Genomic DNA, 18,201 nt, shown 5'->3' with positions numbered 1-18,201 from the left:
TTTGATTCACAATTAACATTGGCAGACATATCAGGAAAGTTGAGGAGAAATGTAAAAAAGTAATAAATGTGATGAGATATTTGACTGGTAGGGAATGGGGAGCAAATTGTTCAGCGTTGGAGAGAATGTATGTGGTTTTAGTAAGATCTGTGTTGGACTATGGAAATATAGTATAGGGATCAGCAGCTAGGTCTCTTATAAGGAAACTGGATGTGATTCAGGCTCAGGCTTTGAGATTGTGCAGTGGGGCTTTCAAAACATCACCAGTATCAGCCCTAGAGGTAGAAGTGGGAGTAATTCATTTGGAACTAAAAAGGATGCAATTGATGGGCTAATTTGCAGGGGCACAATGATTCTCTTGGATGATCTTAAAGGGAGACTCACTTACTGCAGGGAGATGCAGAACTGCTGTGTATTCTGTTTCACTGAGACCTGGCTCTCCCCTGGCACTCCTGACTGTTCCATCCGACCAGAGGGATTTTTCGATCCATCGCATGGACCGCACGGTGTCTTCAGGCAAGACGAGGGGAGCTAGTGTCTACCTACTGATCAACACTGCATGGTGCTTGGACACAGTGGCACTGACAATTTCCTCCAGCCCAGACCTGGAACACCTGTTGGTGAAGTGTCGTCCCTACTCTCTGCCACGGGAATTCACCTCGGTCATACTGACAGCAGTCTACGTTCCCCCCCAGGCAGGCGTGGAGTGCGCTCTGAACATACTGTATGCCAACATCAGTGAACTTGAGACCAGGTATCCGGAGGCTTTACTCATTACAGCCGGGGACTTTAACCAGGCCAACCTCAGAAAGGCGCTGCCAAAGTTATACCAACATGTCTCCTGCCCCACTAGAGGCCCGAATATACTTGACCACTGCTACACAGCAGTCAAGGGTGCCTAAGGTTCCGTCCCACGACCTCACTTCGGAAAATCAGACCATCAGGCCGTACTCCTCCTCCCAGCTTACAAACAGAAACTGAAGCAGGAGGTCACGGTGTCAAAAGTAGTATCACATTGGATGGAGGAAATGGATGAGGTCCTCCATGACTGCTTTGAATCAGTGGACTGGTTAGTATTTAAGGACTCAATGAGTATGCCTCAGCTGTCACGGACTTTATTTGGAAATCCACGAAGGACTGTGTGTCTCACAAGACGATCCGGGTATGCCCTAACCAGAAACCTTGGATGAATTATGAGGTCAAGTCCCTTTTAAAGACTAGAGCTGCGGCTTTTAGGTCTGGGGATACCAGTCACGACACGGAATCCAGGCATGAACTCCAGAAAGCTATTAAGGGTGCCAAGAGGCAATATTGAGCCAAGTTGGAAGCCCAGGCTAACCAGGGGGATGCCAGTAGACTATGGCAGGGTCTAAATGAGATCACTGGGCGCAAAGAAAAGGCTGGAAATATCAATAACTGTGGCGCTTCTCTTCCTGACAAACTTAACATATTCTACGCAAGATTCCAACAGAAGAGGAGCATCCCACTCCCTCCAGATGAACCGGACCTGGTGGCATCAAGATTCATCGTCACCGAGGAGGACGTTAGAAGGGCCTTCCTGAAGATAAATCCAAGGAAGGCGACAGGCCCAGACGGCATCCCAGGATGGGTTCTCCAGGCCTGTCCAAGCGAGCTAGCTGGAGTGTTTGCTGACATCTTCAACTGCTCCTTGCTTCAGTCTAAGATCCCCTCGTGTTTTAAGAAGGCAACGATAATCCCAGTGCCAAAGAAGAGCAAGGTGGTATGCCTGAATGATTATCGACCTGTGGCTCTGACATCAATTGCTAGGAAGTGCTTCGAGAGATTGGTTATGGCACACATCAACCACAGCCTACCTGTCAACAGCAGATGCCATCTCTCTGGCCCTATATTCCTCCTTAGAACACCTGGAGAATAAAGGCGCATGCGTAAGGCTCCTTTTCATTGACTATGGCCTTTACTACCATCATTCCAAATAATCTGATTCCTAAGCTCCGGAACCTGAGCCTTAGCACTCAGATCTGCAGCTGGATCTTCAACTTCCTCACAGACAGGACCCAAGCTGTAAAAATAGGGGACAAGCTCTCCCCTACAATCACTCTGAGCACCGGTGCCCCACAAGACTGTGTACTTAGCCCCCTGCTGTACTCACTGTACACCAATGATTGTGTCGCCAAGTTTCCATTGAACTCAATATATAAGCTTGCTGATGACACAACAATTGTAGGCCGTATCTCGGGTAATGATGAGTTTGAGTACAGAGAGGAAATTAAGAACCTGGTGGCATGGTGCGAAGACAATAACCTATCCCTCAACATCAGCAAGACGAAGGAATTGGTTGTTGACTTCAGAAGGAGTAGCAGACTGTGCGACTCAATTTACATTGGTGGTGCGCAAGTGGAACAGGTCAAAAGCTTTTAAGTTCCTCGGGGTCAATATCACAAATGACCTGACTTCGTCCAACCATGCAGAGTTCACTGCCAAGAAGGCCCGCCAGTGCCTTTACTTCCTGAGAAAACTAAAGAAATTTGGCCTGCCCCCTAAAACCCTCACTAACTTTTATAGATACACTGTAGAAAGCATTCTTCTAGGGTGCATCACAACCTGGTATGGAAGTTGTCCTGTCCAAGACCGAAAGAAACTGCAGAAGATCGTGAACACGGCACAGCACATCACACAAACCAATCTTCTGTCCTTGGATTCCCTTTACACCGCACGCTGTCGGAGCAGTGCTGCCAGGATAATCAAGGACACAACCCACCCAGCCAACACACCTTTCATCCCTCTTCCATCCGGGGGAAGGCTCTGGAGCTTGAAGACTCGTACGGCCAGATTTGGGAACAGCTTTCCAACTGTGATAAGACTGCTGAACGGAACTTGACCCGGATCTGGACTGTACCCTCGAAATATCCGGGCCTGCCTCTCGGTTTTTTTGCACTACCTTACTTTCCATTTTTCTATTTTCTGTTTATGATTTATAATTTAAATTTTTAATATTTACTAGTTTTTACTATTAATATTTTTAATATTTAATATTTGTAATCCAGGGAGCAGGAAGCACAGAATCAAATATCGCTGTGATGATTGTACGTTCTAGTATCAATTGTTTGGCGACAATGAAGTACAAAGTATAAAGTATTCTCACCCTACAAAACGAGTGTTGCAGGAGTGCTGGGAAACTGGGAGGTTTCAGAGGGACAACTTTAGATGGGTAGGGAATGATATTGCTAAAGAATGTGAAGTGTTTGATCTAAGGATAAGTCCTTCAGTAGTTTATCCGGTTGTAACTCCATGGAAGCTTGTATGGCCTGTCATAGACTGGCATTTGTTAGAGGTAAGAAGGAAAGGAAAATATAAAACTGATTTGGTAAGTGCATTTAACTGTCATGTGATGGAAAAGTATAGTGATTATACTCAGATTTATACGGATGGTGCTAAGGAACCTGAAACAGGAGTGACAGGGTTTGGAGTGGCTATACGAACAAAAGAAATTGGAATCAGAAGAACATCTAATAAATTAGGGGTGCATACAGGGGAGATGCTGGCAGTGTTGGTTGTGTTGTGATGGGTGGAGAAAGCTAGACAAGTCAAAGCATTGATATGCTCAGATTCATCCTCAGTTCTAACAAGTTTTAGGTCTTTTCACTTAAACAGTCGGCAAGATGTACTTTATGAAGTCCTTCAGTCAGTCACAAGAATTGCAAATCAGGGAGGTCAGATAAAATTTCTATGGGTTCCAGCACATGTAGGGGTGAAGGGAAATGAGAGGGTGGATGAATTGGCAAAGAGGGCGTTAAAGAAAGAAAATATCGAAATGCACATTAGTATCAGTAGAGCAGAGGTTAAGTGTGTAATCTGGGAAAAAAATCAACCAATTGTGACAAGAAAAATGGGACAGGGAGGGGAAAGGGAGGCACTTATATCAAATACAAAAGAGTGTTGCAGGTACTAGGGTAGGTAGTGGATACAGAAGAGAGGAAACTGTGTGGACTCAGTTAAGGCTAGGGCACTGTGCATTAAACAAAACATTGAAAATGATAGGGAAACACCAGGATTGTGTGAGAAATGTCAGGAAGAGGAGTCAGTAGAACATATAGTTCTGAGTTGCAAGAAGTATGGGATACAGAGACAGATGATGAGAGTTAATCTAAGGGAATTAGGAGTGCAGGAATTCCTTATCTTGGCCTTTTTTAGTGACAATGGTGGATGATTTGAAGCAGGAGGGCACTCTAGTTCTGGTCGCCTCACTATAGGAAGGATGTGGAAGCATTGGAAAGGGTACAGAGGAGATTTACCAGGATGCTGCCTGGTTTAGAGAGTATGCATTATGATCAGAGATTAATGGGGGCTAGGGCTTTACTCTTTGGAGAGAAGGAGGATGAGAGGAGACGTGATAAAGGTGTACAAGATAATAAGAGGAATAGATAGAGTGGATAGCCAGCGCCTCTTCCCCAGAGCACCACTGCTCAATACAAGAGGACATGGCTTTAAGGTAAGGGGTGGGAAGTTCAAGGGGGATATTAGAGGAAGGTTTTTTACTCAGAGAGTGGTTGGTGCGTGGAATGCACTGCCTGTGTCAGTGGTGGAGGCAGATACACTAGTGAAGTTTAAGAGACTACTCGACAGGTATATGGAGGAATTTAAGGTGGGGGCTTATATAGGAGGCAGGGTTTGATGGTCAGCACAACATTGTGGGCCAAAGGGCCTGTACTGTGCTGTACTATTCTATGTTCCATGTACACTGGGAGAGGGACAGATTAAAAATGTTGGTAAACACACCTGCCAGATGTGCTGTACACATTCTGAATATTTGCCCTGGGATGCCGTCCGGTCCCGCAACCTTCTGACTAGCCACTCATTGGAAACATCTGCGTACCACAGCTTCAGAGATGACCAGTTTGTAGCGGTGACTCAGTTAGCGACATCAAACCGAGCGTAAAGGCGATTTCCTACACACCTAATGACACCTCACAGAGCTCATCCTGAGGCCGCTGGAGGCTGCTTGTGGTGGGGTGAGAGTGAGTTAGTGGAAGATTGAGCGGTGTGGGGGGCATGAAGGAACAACTACTACTTCTCCGTCTTGTTTTACGGCGGTTGGCACCCAGCTTAATGGTGCATTACCGCCACCTTCTGCTCCGGAGTGTGCAATAGACTTACATTCTAAATCCCTTCACCCAATCTCTCTCTCTCTCACACACACACACACAAACACACATACCCTAACCTACACTTTATCCTCCAATCTTTGGCCATCCCAGTACCCTATTCCTGCTTATCCATCATATCCTATAAAAAAAACCCCTGTACCCCTTAAGAAAGCTAAAAATACCCCGAGTGACCTCATATAGTGCTATTTGGAGCAGGACAATTGTATTAGTTTACTACTAAAAATGCTCCTCTGTTCAGCCAAGGTGGCATGCAGAGGGTGAGAAAGATTGTCCAGAATGGCCAGGAATTTCCATAGCATCTTTTGTTCTACCACAGCCTTCAGTGTGTCCAGTTTGACTCCTATAACAGAGCCAGCCTTTCTAATCAGTTTATTGAGCTTGTTGGCATCACCCCGCATTGACGTCATTGCCCCAGCATACCACTGCATAAAAGATTGTACTGGCAACAACAGACTGGTGGAACATGTGAAAGAGAGGCCTGCATACTCAAAAGGACCTCAGTCTCCTCAGGAGGTAGAGGCAACTCTGGCCCTTCTGGTACACAGCATCTATGCTGGTGCTCCACTTAAGTCTGTCATCCAGGTGCACCCCCAGGTACTTGTAGGCCCTCACCATCAATAGTAACAGGGAGCATGCCGGCTTAGTCTTCCTAAAGTTGATCACCATCCCTTTGTCTGACTGATGTTGAGCTGCAGATTATCCACTTGCACCATTTGACGAAAGTCCTCCACTTCCCTGCCTTCCTCTATATACCCAACTATTGCTGAGTCATCAGAGAATTTCTGCAGTTGACATGACTCACTGTTGTATCTAAAGTCCAAGGTACACAGGGTAAACAGGAAGTGTGCCCCACTGCAGCTTATAGCTATGTCTGACAGCTCTGAAACCACACAAACTGTGATCTGCCAGTTGGATAGTTCATTATCCAGGATACAATGGAAGCGTCAACCTGCACTGAATGGAGATTTTCCCCCAGCAATAAGGGCAGAATGATATTGAAGGCACTTGAGAAATCAAAAAACATGATCCTCGTAGTTCTGCCAAAAGGGAGTAGGCTCTGTTCAGCAGGTAGGTGACAGCATTGTCAACTCCAGTGTGCTCCTGGTAGGCAAACTGCAGGGGATCGAGGGCTAATCTGACCAGGGGTCGGAGATGAGCCAGGCCCAGCCTCTCTTGGGTCTTCATGATGTGAGAAATGTGTAAAGTGATTCACTTTTGAAAGTCAAATTTGAAGGCAAAATATGGGTTAATGACAGGATTCATAACAGTGAGGGGGAACAGAGAGATCTCATGGCCCACATCCCTAGATTCCTCAAAGTTGCTGTATAAGATGATAAGTTGTTCATGAAGCACATGGCGTGTTGACCTGCATTAGTCAGGGGATTGTGCTCAAGTGCCGTGAGGTAATATTGTTCTGTAAGACTCTGGTTAGTCCTCAGTTGGAGTATTGTGCTCACTTCTGGTTGCCTCATTATAGGAAGAGTGTGGAAGCTAGAGAGAGTGCAGAGGAGATATACCGGGATTACAGAGCGTATGCTATGAGGACAGGATGATGAAGCGGAATTTTCTCTTTGAAGCAAAGGAGGATCGGAGGTGATTTGATAGAGGTGTACTGGGTGATAATAGTCACAGACTGAGTGTATAGCCAGAGACTTTTTCCCCAGCAAGGAAATGGAAAATACCAGAGGACATAATTTTAAGGTTGGAAAGGATCTAGTGCTTTCCCGGTGTATATCACAGATAAACTCTACTCGGGCTTCCTGCCGGTTACAGATATCGACAAACTCTGCCATTTTCATCCGGGTTGATGCCTGGGCATGCCTAGTCCATTGTATTTATACCCCCAGCGTCCATCCCTCCTGATTGGTTAATCCTCATCCAATCAGGTTTCCACTGTCCCACCTTATTTACAATCAAATTCCAGTTGTTACTTAGAGCGAGGAAGCCATAAAAATAAAACTAGAGGAAAAGAATTTTAACAAAGATGAAGGCCTCAGTGTAAGTAAGAACTAGAATTTGATTGTAAGTAAAGTGGGGCAGTGGAAAGATGATTGGATGAGAACTAAACGTTCAGGAGGGGCGAATGATGGGGGTATAAATACCACTGGACTAGACATGCGCAGGCATCATCTCTGATGAAGATGGCAGTGTTTGTCACTGAAATGTTGGTTAAAATCAATACCTGTACCTGGATGGAAGCCCGAGAAGAGTTTACTAATTTAAAGTTGTTGGGAGGAAAGTATAAGGTGGATATCGTAGGTAAGTATTTTAGCACAGAGAGTGATGGGTGCACGTGGTGATGGCATAGGAACATTTATGAAGTTCTTACATAGAATCTTAGAAAAATGGAGGACTATGCAGGCCGTAGGCTGCTTCTGACACTGAGTTCTCAAAACATTGCTGTGGACCTGTTCCCTTGTACTTTCTCAAAACATAAACACAATAGTTTCTGAAGTTGTTGAAAATCCAGAGCAATGCACACACAACATGCTGGAGGAACTCAACAGGTCAGGCAACATCTATGGAGGGGAATAAACATTTGGCATTTCAGGCCAAGAACCTTCATCAGGACTGGAAGAAAAGTGGCAGAAGCTAGAAACTAGGTGTGGGGAGGGTAAGGAGTACAAGTTGGCAGGTGACAGGTGAGACCAGGGTGAGGGGGAAGGTGGGTGAGTGAGGAGGGGGATTATGCGAGAAGCAAGAGTTGATAGGTGGAAGAGGTAAAGGGTTAAAGAAGGAATCTTATAGAAAAGGAGAGTAAGACCATGGAAGAGAGGGATGGAGAGGCACCAGAGGGGAATGATAGACACTGAGAAGAGGAGTAGGAGGGGAGCTAAATGGCGAATGGAAAATGAGGAGGGGGGAGAGAAATTATTGTAAATTGAACAAATCGATGTTCATGTTGTAAAATTGGTGTCTACCCAGATGAATATGAGGTGTTGATCGAGTTTGGACTCATTGTGACTGTAGAGGAAGCCATGGACCAACATGTTGAAATGGGAATGAGGAGCAGAATCAAAATAGTTAACCACCAGGAAATCTTCTCTGTTGCAGATAGAGTGAAGATGCTCAACAATCTACTCATGTCTCACTGATGCAGAGGAGGCCACACTGATAACAAGGGATTCAGTAGGTGACCCTGAGGGTCTTGCACTTGAAATGTTGCTTCACCTGGAAGGACATAGGCACATGAATGATTTGGGGCTCTGAATGGTGGTGAGGGAGGAAGGAGGCGAAAAGGTGGGTGCAGCATTTCTTCCTCTTGCAAGGATAAATGCTAGGAGGGAGATCAGTGGGGAGGCACAAGTGAGTCGGGGAGAGCAATCCCTGCGGAAAATGGAGGGTGGGGGGAGGAGGGTAAGATGTGAATGGGTTGGAGGAAAAGCTCACTGAGGTGTGGGCACCTGGGGACAAAGGTAAGTCCCTTGCTGAGGACAGACCAGTCCACCTTAGAGAGGGGAAGGTCAGATGAGGTGGTGAAGGATGAGAGTGGTAGAGGGGGGAGGGGCAAAAGGGATTAGGGAAAGGACGGAAGGAGAGGGAGGGCAGAGGGAGCGAGTGAGCTGAGCGAAGTGGTGACAGTGGGAGGGGAGACGAGAAAAAAGTGGGAGGGGCAGTAGTGATCAGGGAACGGTGAGGAAAAAGGGAGGGGAAAGGGTTAGAGAGGGAATGAATGTGGAAGGGAGAGAGGAGAGAAGAAGAAGGAATGAGTTTGAGAGGATATTGAGGAGGAAGATTGGGGAGGACAGAGGTGAGGGGGGAGGGGTGAGTGGGGAGGGGTTATGGTGCCCAAAACTCTTCACAGTACTCTCTTCCCTACTACTGATGTGAGACTCGCCAGTCCATAGTTTCCAGGATTATCCCTGTCTCTCTTCTTGAATATCAGAACATCTGCTTGTATCCAGTACCCTGGAACCTTGCTTTTGGCACATGAGGGTTTAAAGAGCTTGGTAAAGCAGCAGTAATCTCCTCATTTACCTCTCTCCTTAGCCTGGGATAGATTTCATTTGGCCTTGAGGGCATCCACTTCGATAGTGCTGAGCTGGAGTGTCTGAGGTCGCAGCTGAATTGTTTGTTAGGTTTGTAGGGATTTTTATTAGGCTTGTAGGACAGAGCTGGGAGTTTGGAGTCAGGTTAGATTTTAGGGGCAGGGATGAGGGGCAGTGTCAGTAAATGAAGACTGACAGTTATCCTGGAGGTTGGTTCAGCAGGCACTGTGGAGATCACATCCCTGAGTAGGCGAATCTCAGGTCAGTGATCTGTACAGGTGTGAGTCATGAGGGCCAGTAACACACACCCATGATCACAGTGGTCGTGGGTCTGTGAGAGTCTGGAAGTTGAGTCGCAAAGTTTAAACACATGACCAGCTAGTCGAGTCGTGGGGTAGATACGCAGAGGTCGATTCTGCAGATGCTGGAAATCTTGAGCAACACACATAAAATACTGGAGGGATTCAGCAAGTCAGGCAGCATCTATGGAAAGGAATAAACAGTCAACATTTCATCAGGACTGGAAAGGAAGGGGACACATCAGAACAAGGTGGGGGAGGGAAGTAGTGCAAGCAGGCAGGTGATGGAGAAGGTGGGTGGGGGAGAGAGTTGATACGGGAAGCTGGGAGGTGATCAGTGGGAGAGGTAAAGATCTAAAGAAGGAGGAATCTAATCGCCCCACTGTCATAACAGCGATCAATACATTTCCCATTGTCATTACCTACCACCTCATGAGCCTGCAAGCGGAATAAGTACTACACTTGTCCCTTCACCTCCTCCCACACCACCATTCAGGACCCCAAACCATCCCTCTAGGGTGAGGCGATACTTGACCTATGAGTTTGTCAGGGTGATTTATTGTATCCAATGCTCTTGGTGCAGCCTCCCTTACATCAGCAAGTGGGGCAGAGGGGTGCATCTGTGCATGTGTGTCGGGGGGAGGGAGTATGAGATACCTGGAGAGAGAGAGACACCTGCATTGCATGTGTGTGTATAAGCTAGAAGATCAGGAAGCTGTAAAACCCAACAGAAGGTACCTAAAAAGATTGTGAGATGTCTTGTGTTCCCTGTATCCCTCCCATTTTTTCTGCTCTCCCTCCTCAAATGTGTCTTTCTCACCTCGTGTTTTGGAGCAGCTCATTTCCAAAATGTCCAGTTCACATCAAAAATTGGGCATCAGACTTATCCTGACATCAACTTTTCCCTGTTTGTCCCTCTCTCTGGTCTTCAACACTGCCTCAGAGACACAGTGTGCCCTTGAGTCAGTACATCTATCTCCCCCCTCCTTCTCTCAACCCTTCTCCTTCCTCCATTTCTATCCCTCCCCATCTCTCACATCCGCCTTCTCCTCACTTCTTTATCCTCCACTCCCCTTCCCCTGCTGTTTTACTCCCTCCTTTCCCATCCTCCCTTTCACTCTTTCATTCCCCTCCTCCATCTCTCCAATCTCCCACCACCTCTTCTCCCTTTCTGTCCCCTCACCTTTCCTCTCTCCACTCCCCTCATCCTCCTCCCCTACCCTGTACTCTCCAACCTGCTCCAATCCCCTCCCCTCCCTCCCCATTTCCTTGCCCCTTCTCTCTGCAGCCCCTTACCTTCCCTACACTCCCCCTTTCCCTACTCCATTTCTCCCACCTCTTGCTCTCCCCTTCTCTATCCCTCCCTCCCGTTTCAAAGACACTCGGATGGCTCCATGGACTGGAAAGGTTTGGATCTGGACCAAACTGGTTCAGCACCAACTGGATTATCTTATCATGGATCCCAGAAACTCCCAGTGAAGTAGAGCCACTGGCGAGTTTTCTTCCAGATGGCATCGATGTGTTGGCTCGGGACAGATTCTCTGAAATGTTGAAGCACACCCTTTCCACCACTCACTGAGGACTGTTGTGTGTTCTGTTGACTTTGCCTCACCAAATCCACAGTTGGTTCCTCGATCATGCTGACTGCAGACAGCGGGAATGAATGGAAAGGGTTGGGGTCCAGCAGGGAGAGTAGACAGTGGTAATGAGGGGTGTCCTGTTGAATGAAATGGGTCCCCTGCCACAGTGATGTGTAAAATGCTCCTCACAATCTCCCCCCTCCACTCTAAAGAGTTGATTGTCTCCCAGTAGCATGATAAGACACAGCCGCTGGGACAGTGTAGGCAGTTTCTGCCAGATCTCAGACCTGGTAGACACCATCAAAACTGGATCGGTCCTACGTGCGACTGTAAGTCCGAGGGCTGCAGTGGTGTAGAGTTTCACCTTGTGTCTGATCCCAGGAGTGCGATGGAAGCTTTGGTGTGTCCACAGGGGCCCTTGTGATATATTGGTTTGGAAGGTGAGATCCAATGGTGACCAAGTACAACATTGGCTCGGTAGTAGCAGGCACAAGGATGTTTTCCAAACTGGAGATTTGGTGAACAACGTTGCGCTGCAGGGATTGGTACGGGATCACTGTTGTTTGTCATCTATATGAACAATTTGGATGCCAATATTGTAAGACTTTCACTGGATGGCAGAGCACTGGGCCTTGTTGTACAACAGAGGAACCTAGGGGGAGAGGTATGTGGTTCCTTGAAAGTGGCAGGGTGCTGAGGAAGACATTTGGCATGCTAGCGTTTATCTGTTAGGGCACTGAGTACAGGAGTTGGGATGTGATGTTGCAGTTGTATGAGACGTTGATGAGGTCAAACGAGAAGTACTGTTCACAGTTTTGGTCGCCTCTTTATAGGAAAGATGTGGAAACTTTGGAGAGGGCACAGAAGAGATTTACTAGGATGCTACCTGGATTAGAAAGCATGACTTATGAGGAAAAATTAGCTGAACTTGGGCTTTTCTTTTTGAAGCAAATGAGGATGAGAGGAGAAGTGATAGAGGTGTACAAGATGATGAAAGACATAAATTGAGTGAACAGCCAAAGCCTTTTCTTCCAAATACAAGTGGATATACTTATAAGATGATTAGGGGAAAGTATAGTGGGGGTGTGAGAGGTAGTTTCTTTTTTACACTGAGAGTGATAGGTATGTGGAACATACTACTGGCGGTGCTAGCAGGGGCAGATTCACAGGGACATATATGAGACTCTAAGGCATGTGGATGAAAGGAAAATGGAGGGCTATGTAGGAGAGAAATGTTGGATTGATTATGGAGTATGCTGAAAAGTCAGCACAACATCTTGGGCCAAAGGGCCTGTACTGTGCTTACAAATCTATGTTCTAGCTTAACTAATATAATCTGCATATACAATTGCCATATCCCTCCATTTTCTGCACATTCATGTGTCTGTCTAACAGAGTCTCAAATTCCCCTCTCTAGTATCTGTCTCCACCACCATCCCTGGCAGCACATTCCGGGCACCCACCACACTGAGTAAATAAAAACCTGCCCTACACATCTCCCTGGAACTTACCCCCCTCACCTTAAGTGCATGCCCTCTAGTAACAGGCATTTCAAAGTTGATTGTACATTTGTTATCAAAGTATATATAGATTATATAGCTTTGAGATTCATCTGCTTACAGGTAGCCACAAAGCAAGAAACCTGAAAGAGTCCATTAAAAAAAGACCAACAAACACACATTGCACAGAGAAAAAAAAACACATACATCCTACAAACAATGAAAGCAAGCAAAAACATTCAGAACAAAAGCGAGTCCATAGACATAAAGCCCAGAGCAGTTGGAGCACCCTGGAGGAAAAGAAACTGGCTGTCTCCTCTCTCTTTGCCTTTTGTGATCTTGTCAACTGCTATCAGATCTCCCTTCGGCCTCCACGACACCAGACAACAACCCAAAATTGTCCAACCACTCCTTATAATTCATGTTCTCTATTCCAGTCAGCATCCTAGGGAACTCCTTCTGCATCCTCTCCAAATCTCCCTCACCCTTCCTCCAATAGGGTGACCAGAACTGAATGCAATGCTTCATATACTCTTGAACTCATGCCTCAACTAATAAAGACAAGCAAGCCATACTCCTTCTTTACCACCCTGTTGGCCTGTGCAGCTGCTGTCAATGAGCTGTGGACCTAGAATCCAAGATCCCTCTGTAGCTCAAGACTGTTAGGGGTTCTGCCATTAACTGTGTCCCGTCACTTTACATCTGACCTCCCAAAGTGCAACACCTCACATTTTCCCAGATTAAACTGCATCTGCTATTTCGCCACCCATGACTGCAACTGATCGATATCCCTCTGTGTCCTTCGGCACAAGTAGATAGGGTGGTCAAGGCATTTGGCACACTGGCCTTCATCACTTAGGGCATTGAGTACAGATGTTGGGATGCTATGTTGCAATTGAGCAAGACATTAGTGAGACAATACTTGGAGTGTTCACTTTTAGTCACCTCACTGCAAGAAAGAGTCAGAGGAAATTTATGAGACTGTTTTTGGCACTTGAGGAACTCAATTATGGAGAGAGGTTGGGCAATTTAGAACTTTATTCCTTGGAGCGTTGGAGACTGAGGGATGACCTTGCACAGATGTATTAAACCATGAGGGGCACAGATAGGGTGAATGTCCACAGTACTTTTCCCCAAGGTTAGGGAATCAAGAACCAGAGGGCACAGGTTTAAGGTGAGGGGAGAAAGGTTTAACAGGGACACGAGGGGCAACTATTTTTAACCAGAGGGCGGTCCATATATGGAGTGAGCTGCCAAGGGAAGTGGTTGAGGCAGGTACGTTAACAATATTTAAAAGAGAGTCGGATAGGGACATGGATAGGAAAGGTTGAGGATACAGGACTGACTCATGTGGGGATCTTGATCAGCAGAGACTGGTCGGTTTCCGTTTCTGAGCTGTGTTATTCTGTTGATTGAGATGTGGGGTCCCATGATATTTGAGGAGACCCCAATGGGAGGGACAGTCTCTGCGGGGAGAAGGTCAGAGTGAGTGTCCCTAAACTTCGGAGGGGAGTAGGAGAAGGACACAGGGTGATAGGTGGGTGGAAGGTGTGGAGGGAGGGAGATGTGGTGTCTCGCTCTGACAATCCATTCGCTCATGCACAAACCCCACCCCCAGGCTGGGGCTAGGAGGTAAGGGGCACAGACCCAGCCCAGCCAGTGACAAAACACCTTCCCTCCACAGAACCATGGAGTTCCTCACTGCATTTGCTGGCCTCTTCATCTTCCTGCCCAAACCATTGGCTCCAGTTCGATGATATCACTGAATATGTCAACCAAACCATCAACAGTGATTGGACCCAGAACACTGACATAATCGACTGATCCTTCCAAACCGACCAATGTGGTTGGCTCAGAGCTAAAGACATCATTAACCCATACTTCCAATCTGGAATTTGTGACTGGCTCCAGAACAATGTCATCACCAGCTGGGCCGAACAAGCCCTCGGCTTCGATTGGTCACAGACATCATTGACTAATCCTTTCAAACTGTGGTTAAAAGTTTCAAGCTGATGAAATTAGCTAAATACTACTCCAAGTCAGCCAACTCAATTGGCTTGGGACCGTGACATCATCCACCAGGTCATCCAAAGCAACTGACATAATTGGATCAAAGATGATGATGTCATCAGCCAATCTGTCCAAATTGGAGTTCCATGATTGGTTCCAAGACATCGATATGCCCACAGAAAAGGAATCTCAGGGTTGTATGTGGTGACATGTATGTACTCTGATAATAATTTTTACTTTGAATTTTGGTAGACCAATCCTTCCAGGCCGGGTTCTGTCATTGGTTTAGTTGACAAAGCCCTTAACAGTGATTGGCTCCAGGACTCTGTAATATGCAAGAGGTTCTTCAACAATGACAGTGACTCCCACGATTGCCTCTGGGGCTGTGGCAACAGCGGTGGTGATTTGCTCAAAAGCTTTGATATCGTTGTGTGGCCAACCAATGTCACCTCTGCAATGGGCTCCACCTACTGCCCTTTTAGCTCCTGGGCCGTCTTGCTGGTGATTAGCTCATCCCCGGTACCCCAACGACTGGCTCTTCTCCTCCCTGCACCCGTTACCTGTGGGCGGTCCTTTAGCAACTGCATCATCCATTGCCTCTGTTCCATAACCAAAATGACTGGCTCTTCACCAGCATCACCAGCCATTGTATCTTATCCATCACTAATATGGATTGTCTCCCAACCAATAACTCTCCCCCTGATTGACCCACAGACGGATTGCCACTTGGTGACCTTATTGAATGACACATCATTGGAGCCCAGCCCAACAGCTTTGTACAGCAACACCAATGGACTCATCCAATTATTCCAGTTCAACAGCCTTCATTAGCTCATTGAATTATACCAAAATGTCAGCTCTAATTGACTTGTCAACTGATGGCGTTTACAATTGGCTCCTGCAATGACTCAACAATGGCAACATTGATTGGTTCATTGAACGGTTCAACCAGGCTGGCACTGTTTGTCTCTTCTAATGACTCAGTACAACAGCACTGATTGGCTCTTGCACTGACTCAAGTATGATGCCACCAATTGGTTCATCCAGTAAATTAGTCCTACCACCACTGATTGGCTGGCTCAACAACTCAAATGAGGATATACTGATTGGCTTGTTGAATGATCTGGGGCTAACCATTCCAGGGGCAATTCCCAATGGCTCCTCTGGTTGCTTCTCCTACTTTGACCCTGATCCTATCGTCCCCTCCCTCAGCCATGTTGACCTTCATGCTCCAAAGTTACGCTACCTATAGTTACACAGTGAGAAACAGGCCATGCACCCCATTGAGTCTGTGCCGAGCTTCACCTTCCCATCATTACATTATACTTATACTTTATTGTCGCCAAACAATTGATACTAGAATGTACAATCATCACAGCGATATTTGATTCTGCGCTTCCCGTTCCCTGGATTACAAATATTAAATATTAAAAATAGTAACAATTAGTAAATATTAAAAATTTAAATTGTAAATCATAAATAGAAAATGGAAAAATGGGAAGTAAGGTAGTGCAAAAAAACCGAGAGACAGGTCCGGATATTTGGAGGGTACGGCCCAGATCCGGGTCAGGATCTGTTCAGCAGTCTTATCACAGTTGGAAAGAAGCTGTTCCCAAATCTGGCCGTATGAATCTTCAAGCTCCTGAGCCTTCCCCCGGAGGGAAGAGGGATGAAAAGTGTGTTGGCTGGGTGGGTTGTGTCCTTGATTATCTTAGCAGCACTGCTTTGACAGCGTGCGGTGTAAAGTGAGTCCAAGGATGGAAGTTTGGTTTGCGTGATGTGCTGCACCGTGTTCACGATCTTCTGCAGCTTCTTTTGGTCTTGGACAGGACAACTTCCATACCAGGTTGTGATGCACCCGAGAAGAATGCTTTCTACGGTGTACCTATAAAAATTAGTGAGGGCTTTAGGGGACAGGCCAAATTTCTTTAGTTTCCTCAGGAAGTAAAGGTGCTGGTGGGCCTTCTGGGCAGTGAACTCTGCTTGGTTGGACCAAGTCAGGTCATTTGTGATATTGACCCTGAGGAACTTAAAGCTTTTGACCTGTTCCACTTGTGCACCACCAATGTAAATTGAGTCGCACGGTCTGCTACTCCTTCTGAAGTCAACAACTAATTCCTTTGTCCTGCTGACATTGAGGGATAGGTTATTGTCTTCGCACCATGCCACCAGGTTCTTAATTTCCTCTCTGTACTCAAACTCATCACTACCTGAGATATAACCTACAATTGTTGTGTCATCAGCAAACTTATATATTGAGTTTGATGGAAACTTGGCTACACAATCATGGGTGTACAGTGAGTACAGCAGGGGGCTGAGTACACAGTCTTTTGGGGCACCGGTGCTCAGAGTGATTGTAGAGGAGAGCTTGTCCCCTATTTTTACAGCCTGGATCCTGTCTGTGAGGAAGTTGAAGATCCAGCAGCAGATCTGAGTGCTAAGGCCCAGGTTCCGGAGTTTAGGAATCAGTTTATTTGGAATGATGGTATTAAAGGCAGAGCTGTAGTCAACAAAAAGGAGCCTTATGTATGTGTCTTTATTCTCCAGGTGTTCTAAGGAGGAATGTAGGGCCAGAGAGATGGCATCTGCTGTTGACCTGTTGCTCCGATAGGCGAATTGCAAAGCGTCGAGGTTGACCAGTAGGCTGTGGTTGATGTGTGCCATAACCAATCTCTCGAAGCACTTCATAGCAATTGATGTCAGAGCCACAGGTCGATAGTCATTCAGGCATGCCGCCTTGCTCTTCTTCGGCACTGGGATTATCGTTGCCTTCTTAAAACACGAGGGGATCTTAGACTGAAGCAAGGAGCAGTTGAAGATGTCAGCAAACACTCCAGCTAGCTCGCTTGCACAGGCCCGGAGAACCCGTCCTGGGACGCCATCTGGGCCTGTCGCCTTCCTTGTATTTATCTTCAGGAAGGCCCTTCTAACGTCCTCCTCGGTGATGATGAATCTCGATGCCACCAGGTCCGGTTCATCCGGAGGGAGCGGGATGCTCCTCTTCTGTTTGAATCTTGCGTAGAATACATTAAGTTCGTCAGGAAGAGAAGCGCCACAGTTATTGATATTCCCAGCCTTTTCTTTCACCCAGTGATCTCATTTAGACCCTGCCTTAATCTACTGGTATCCCTCTGATTAGCCTGGGCTTCCAACTTGACTCGATATTGCCTCTTGGTGCCCTTAATGGCTTTCCGGAGTTCACGCCTGGATTCCGTGTCGCGACTGCTATCCCCGGACCTAAAAGTTGCAGCTCTAGCCTTTAAAAGGGACTTTACCTCTTAATTCATCCAAGGTTTCCGGTTGGGGAATACCCGGATCATCTTGCGAGACACACAGTCCTCTGTGCATTTCCTAATGATTTCCGTGACAGCTGAGGCATACTCATCGAGGTTAGCTGCCGAGTCCTTGAATACTAACCAGTCCACCGATTCAAAGCAGTCACGGAGGACCTCATCCATTTCCTCCGTCCAACACGACACTACTTTTGACACTGTGACCTCCCGCTTCAGTTTCTGTTTGTCAGCCGGAAGGACGAGTACGGCCTGATGGTCCGATTTTCCGAAGTGAGGTCGTGGGACGGAACGGTAGGCATCCTTGACTGCTGTGTAGCAGTGGTCAAGTATATTCGGGCCTCCAGTGGGGCAGGAGACATGTTGGTATAACTTTGACAGTTCCTT

This window comes from Mobula birostris, chromosome 14, assembly GCF_030028105.1.
Source record: "Mobula birostris isolate sMobBir1 chromosome 14, sMobBir1.hap1, whole genome shotgun sequence".
In the NCBI taxonomy this organism is placed as follows: domain Eukaryota; kingdom Metazoa; phylum Chordata; class Chondrichthyes; order Myliobatiformes; family Myliobatidae; genus Mobula; species Mobula birostris.
This window is presented reverse-complemented; position numbering follows the sequence as displayed.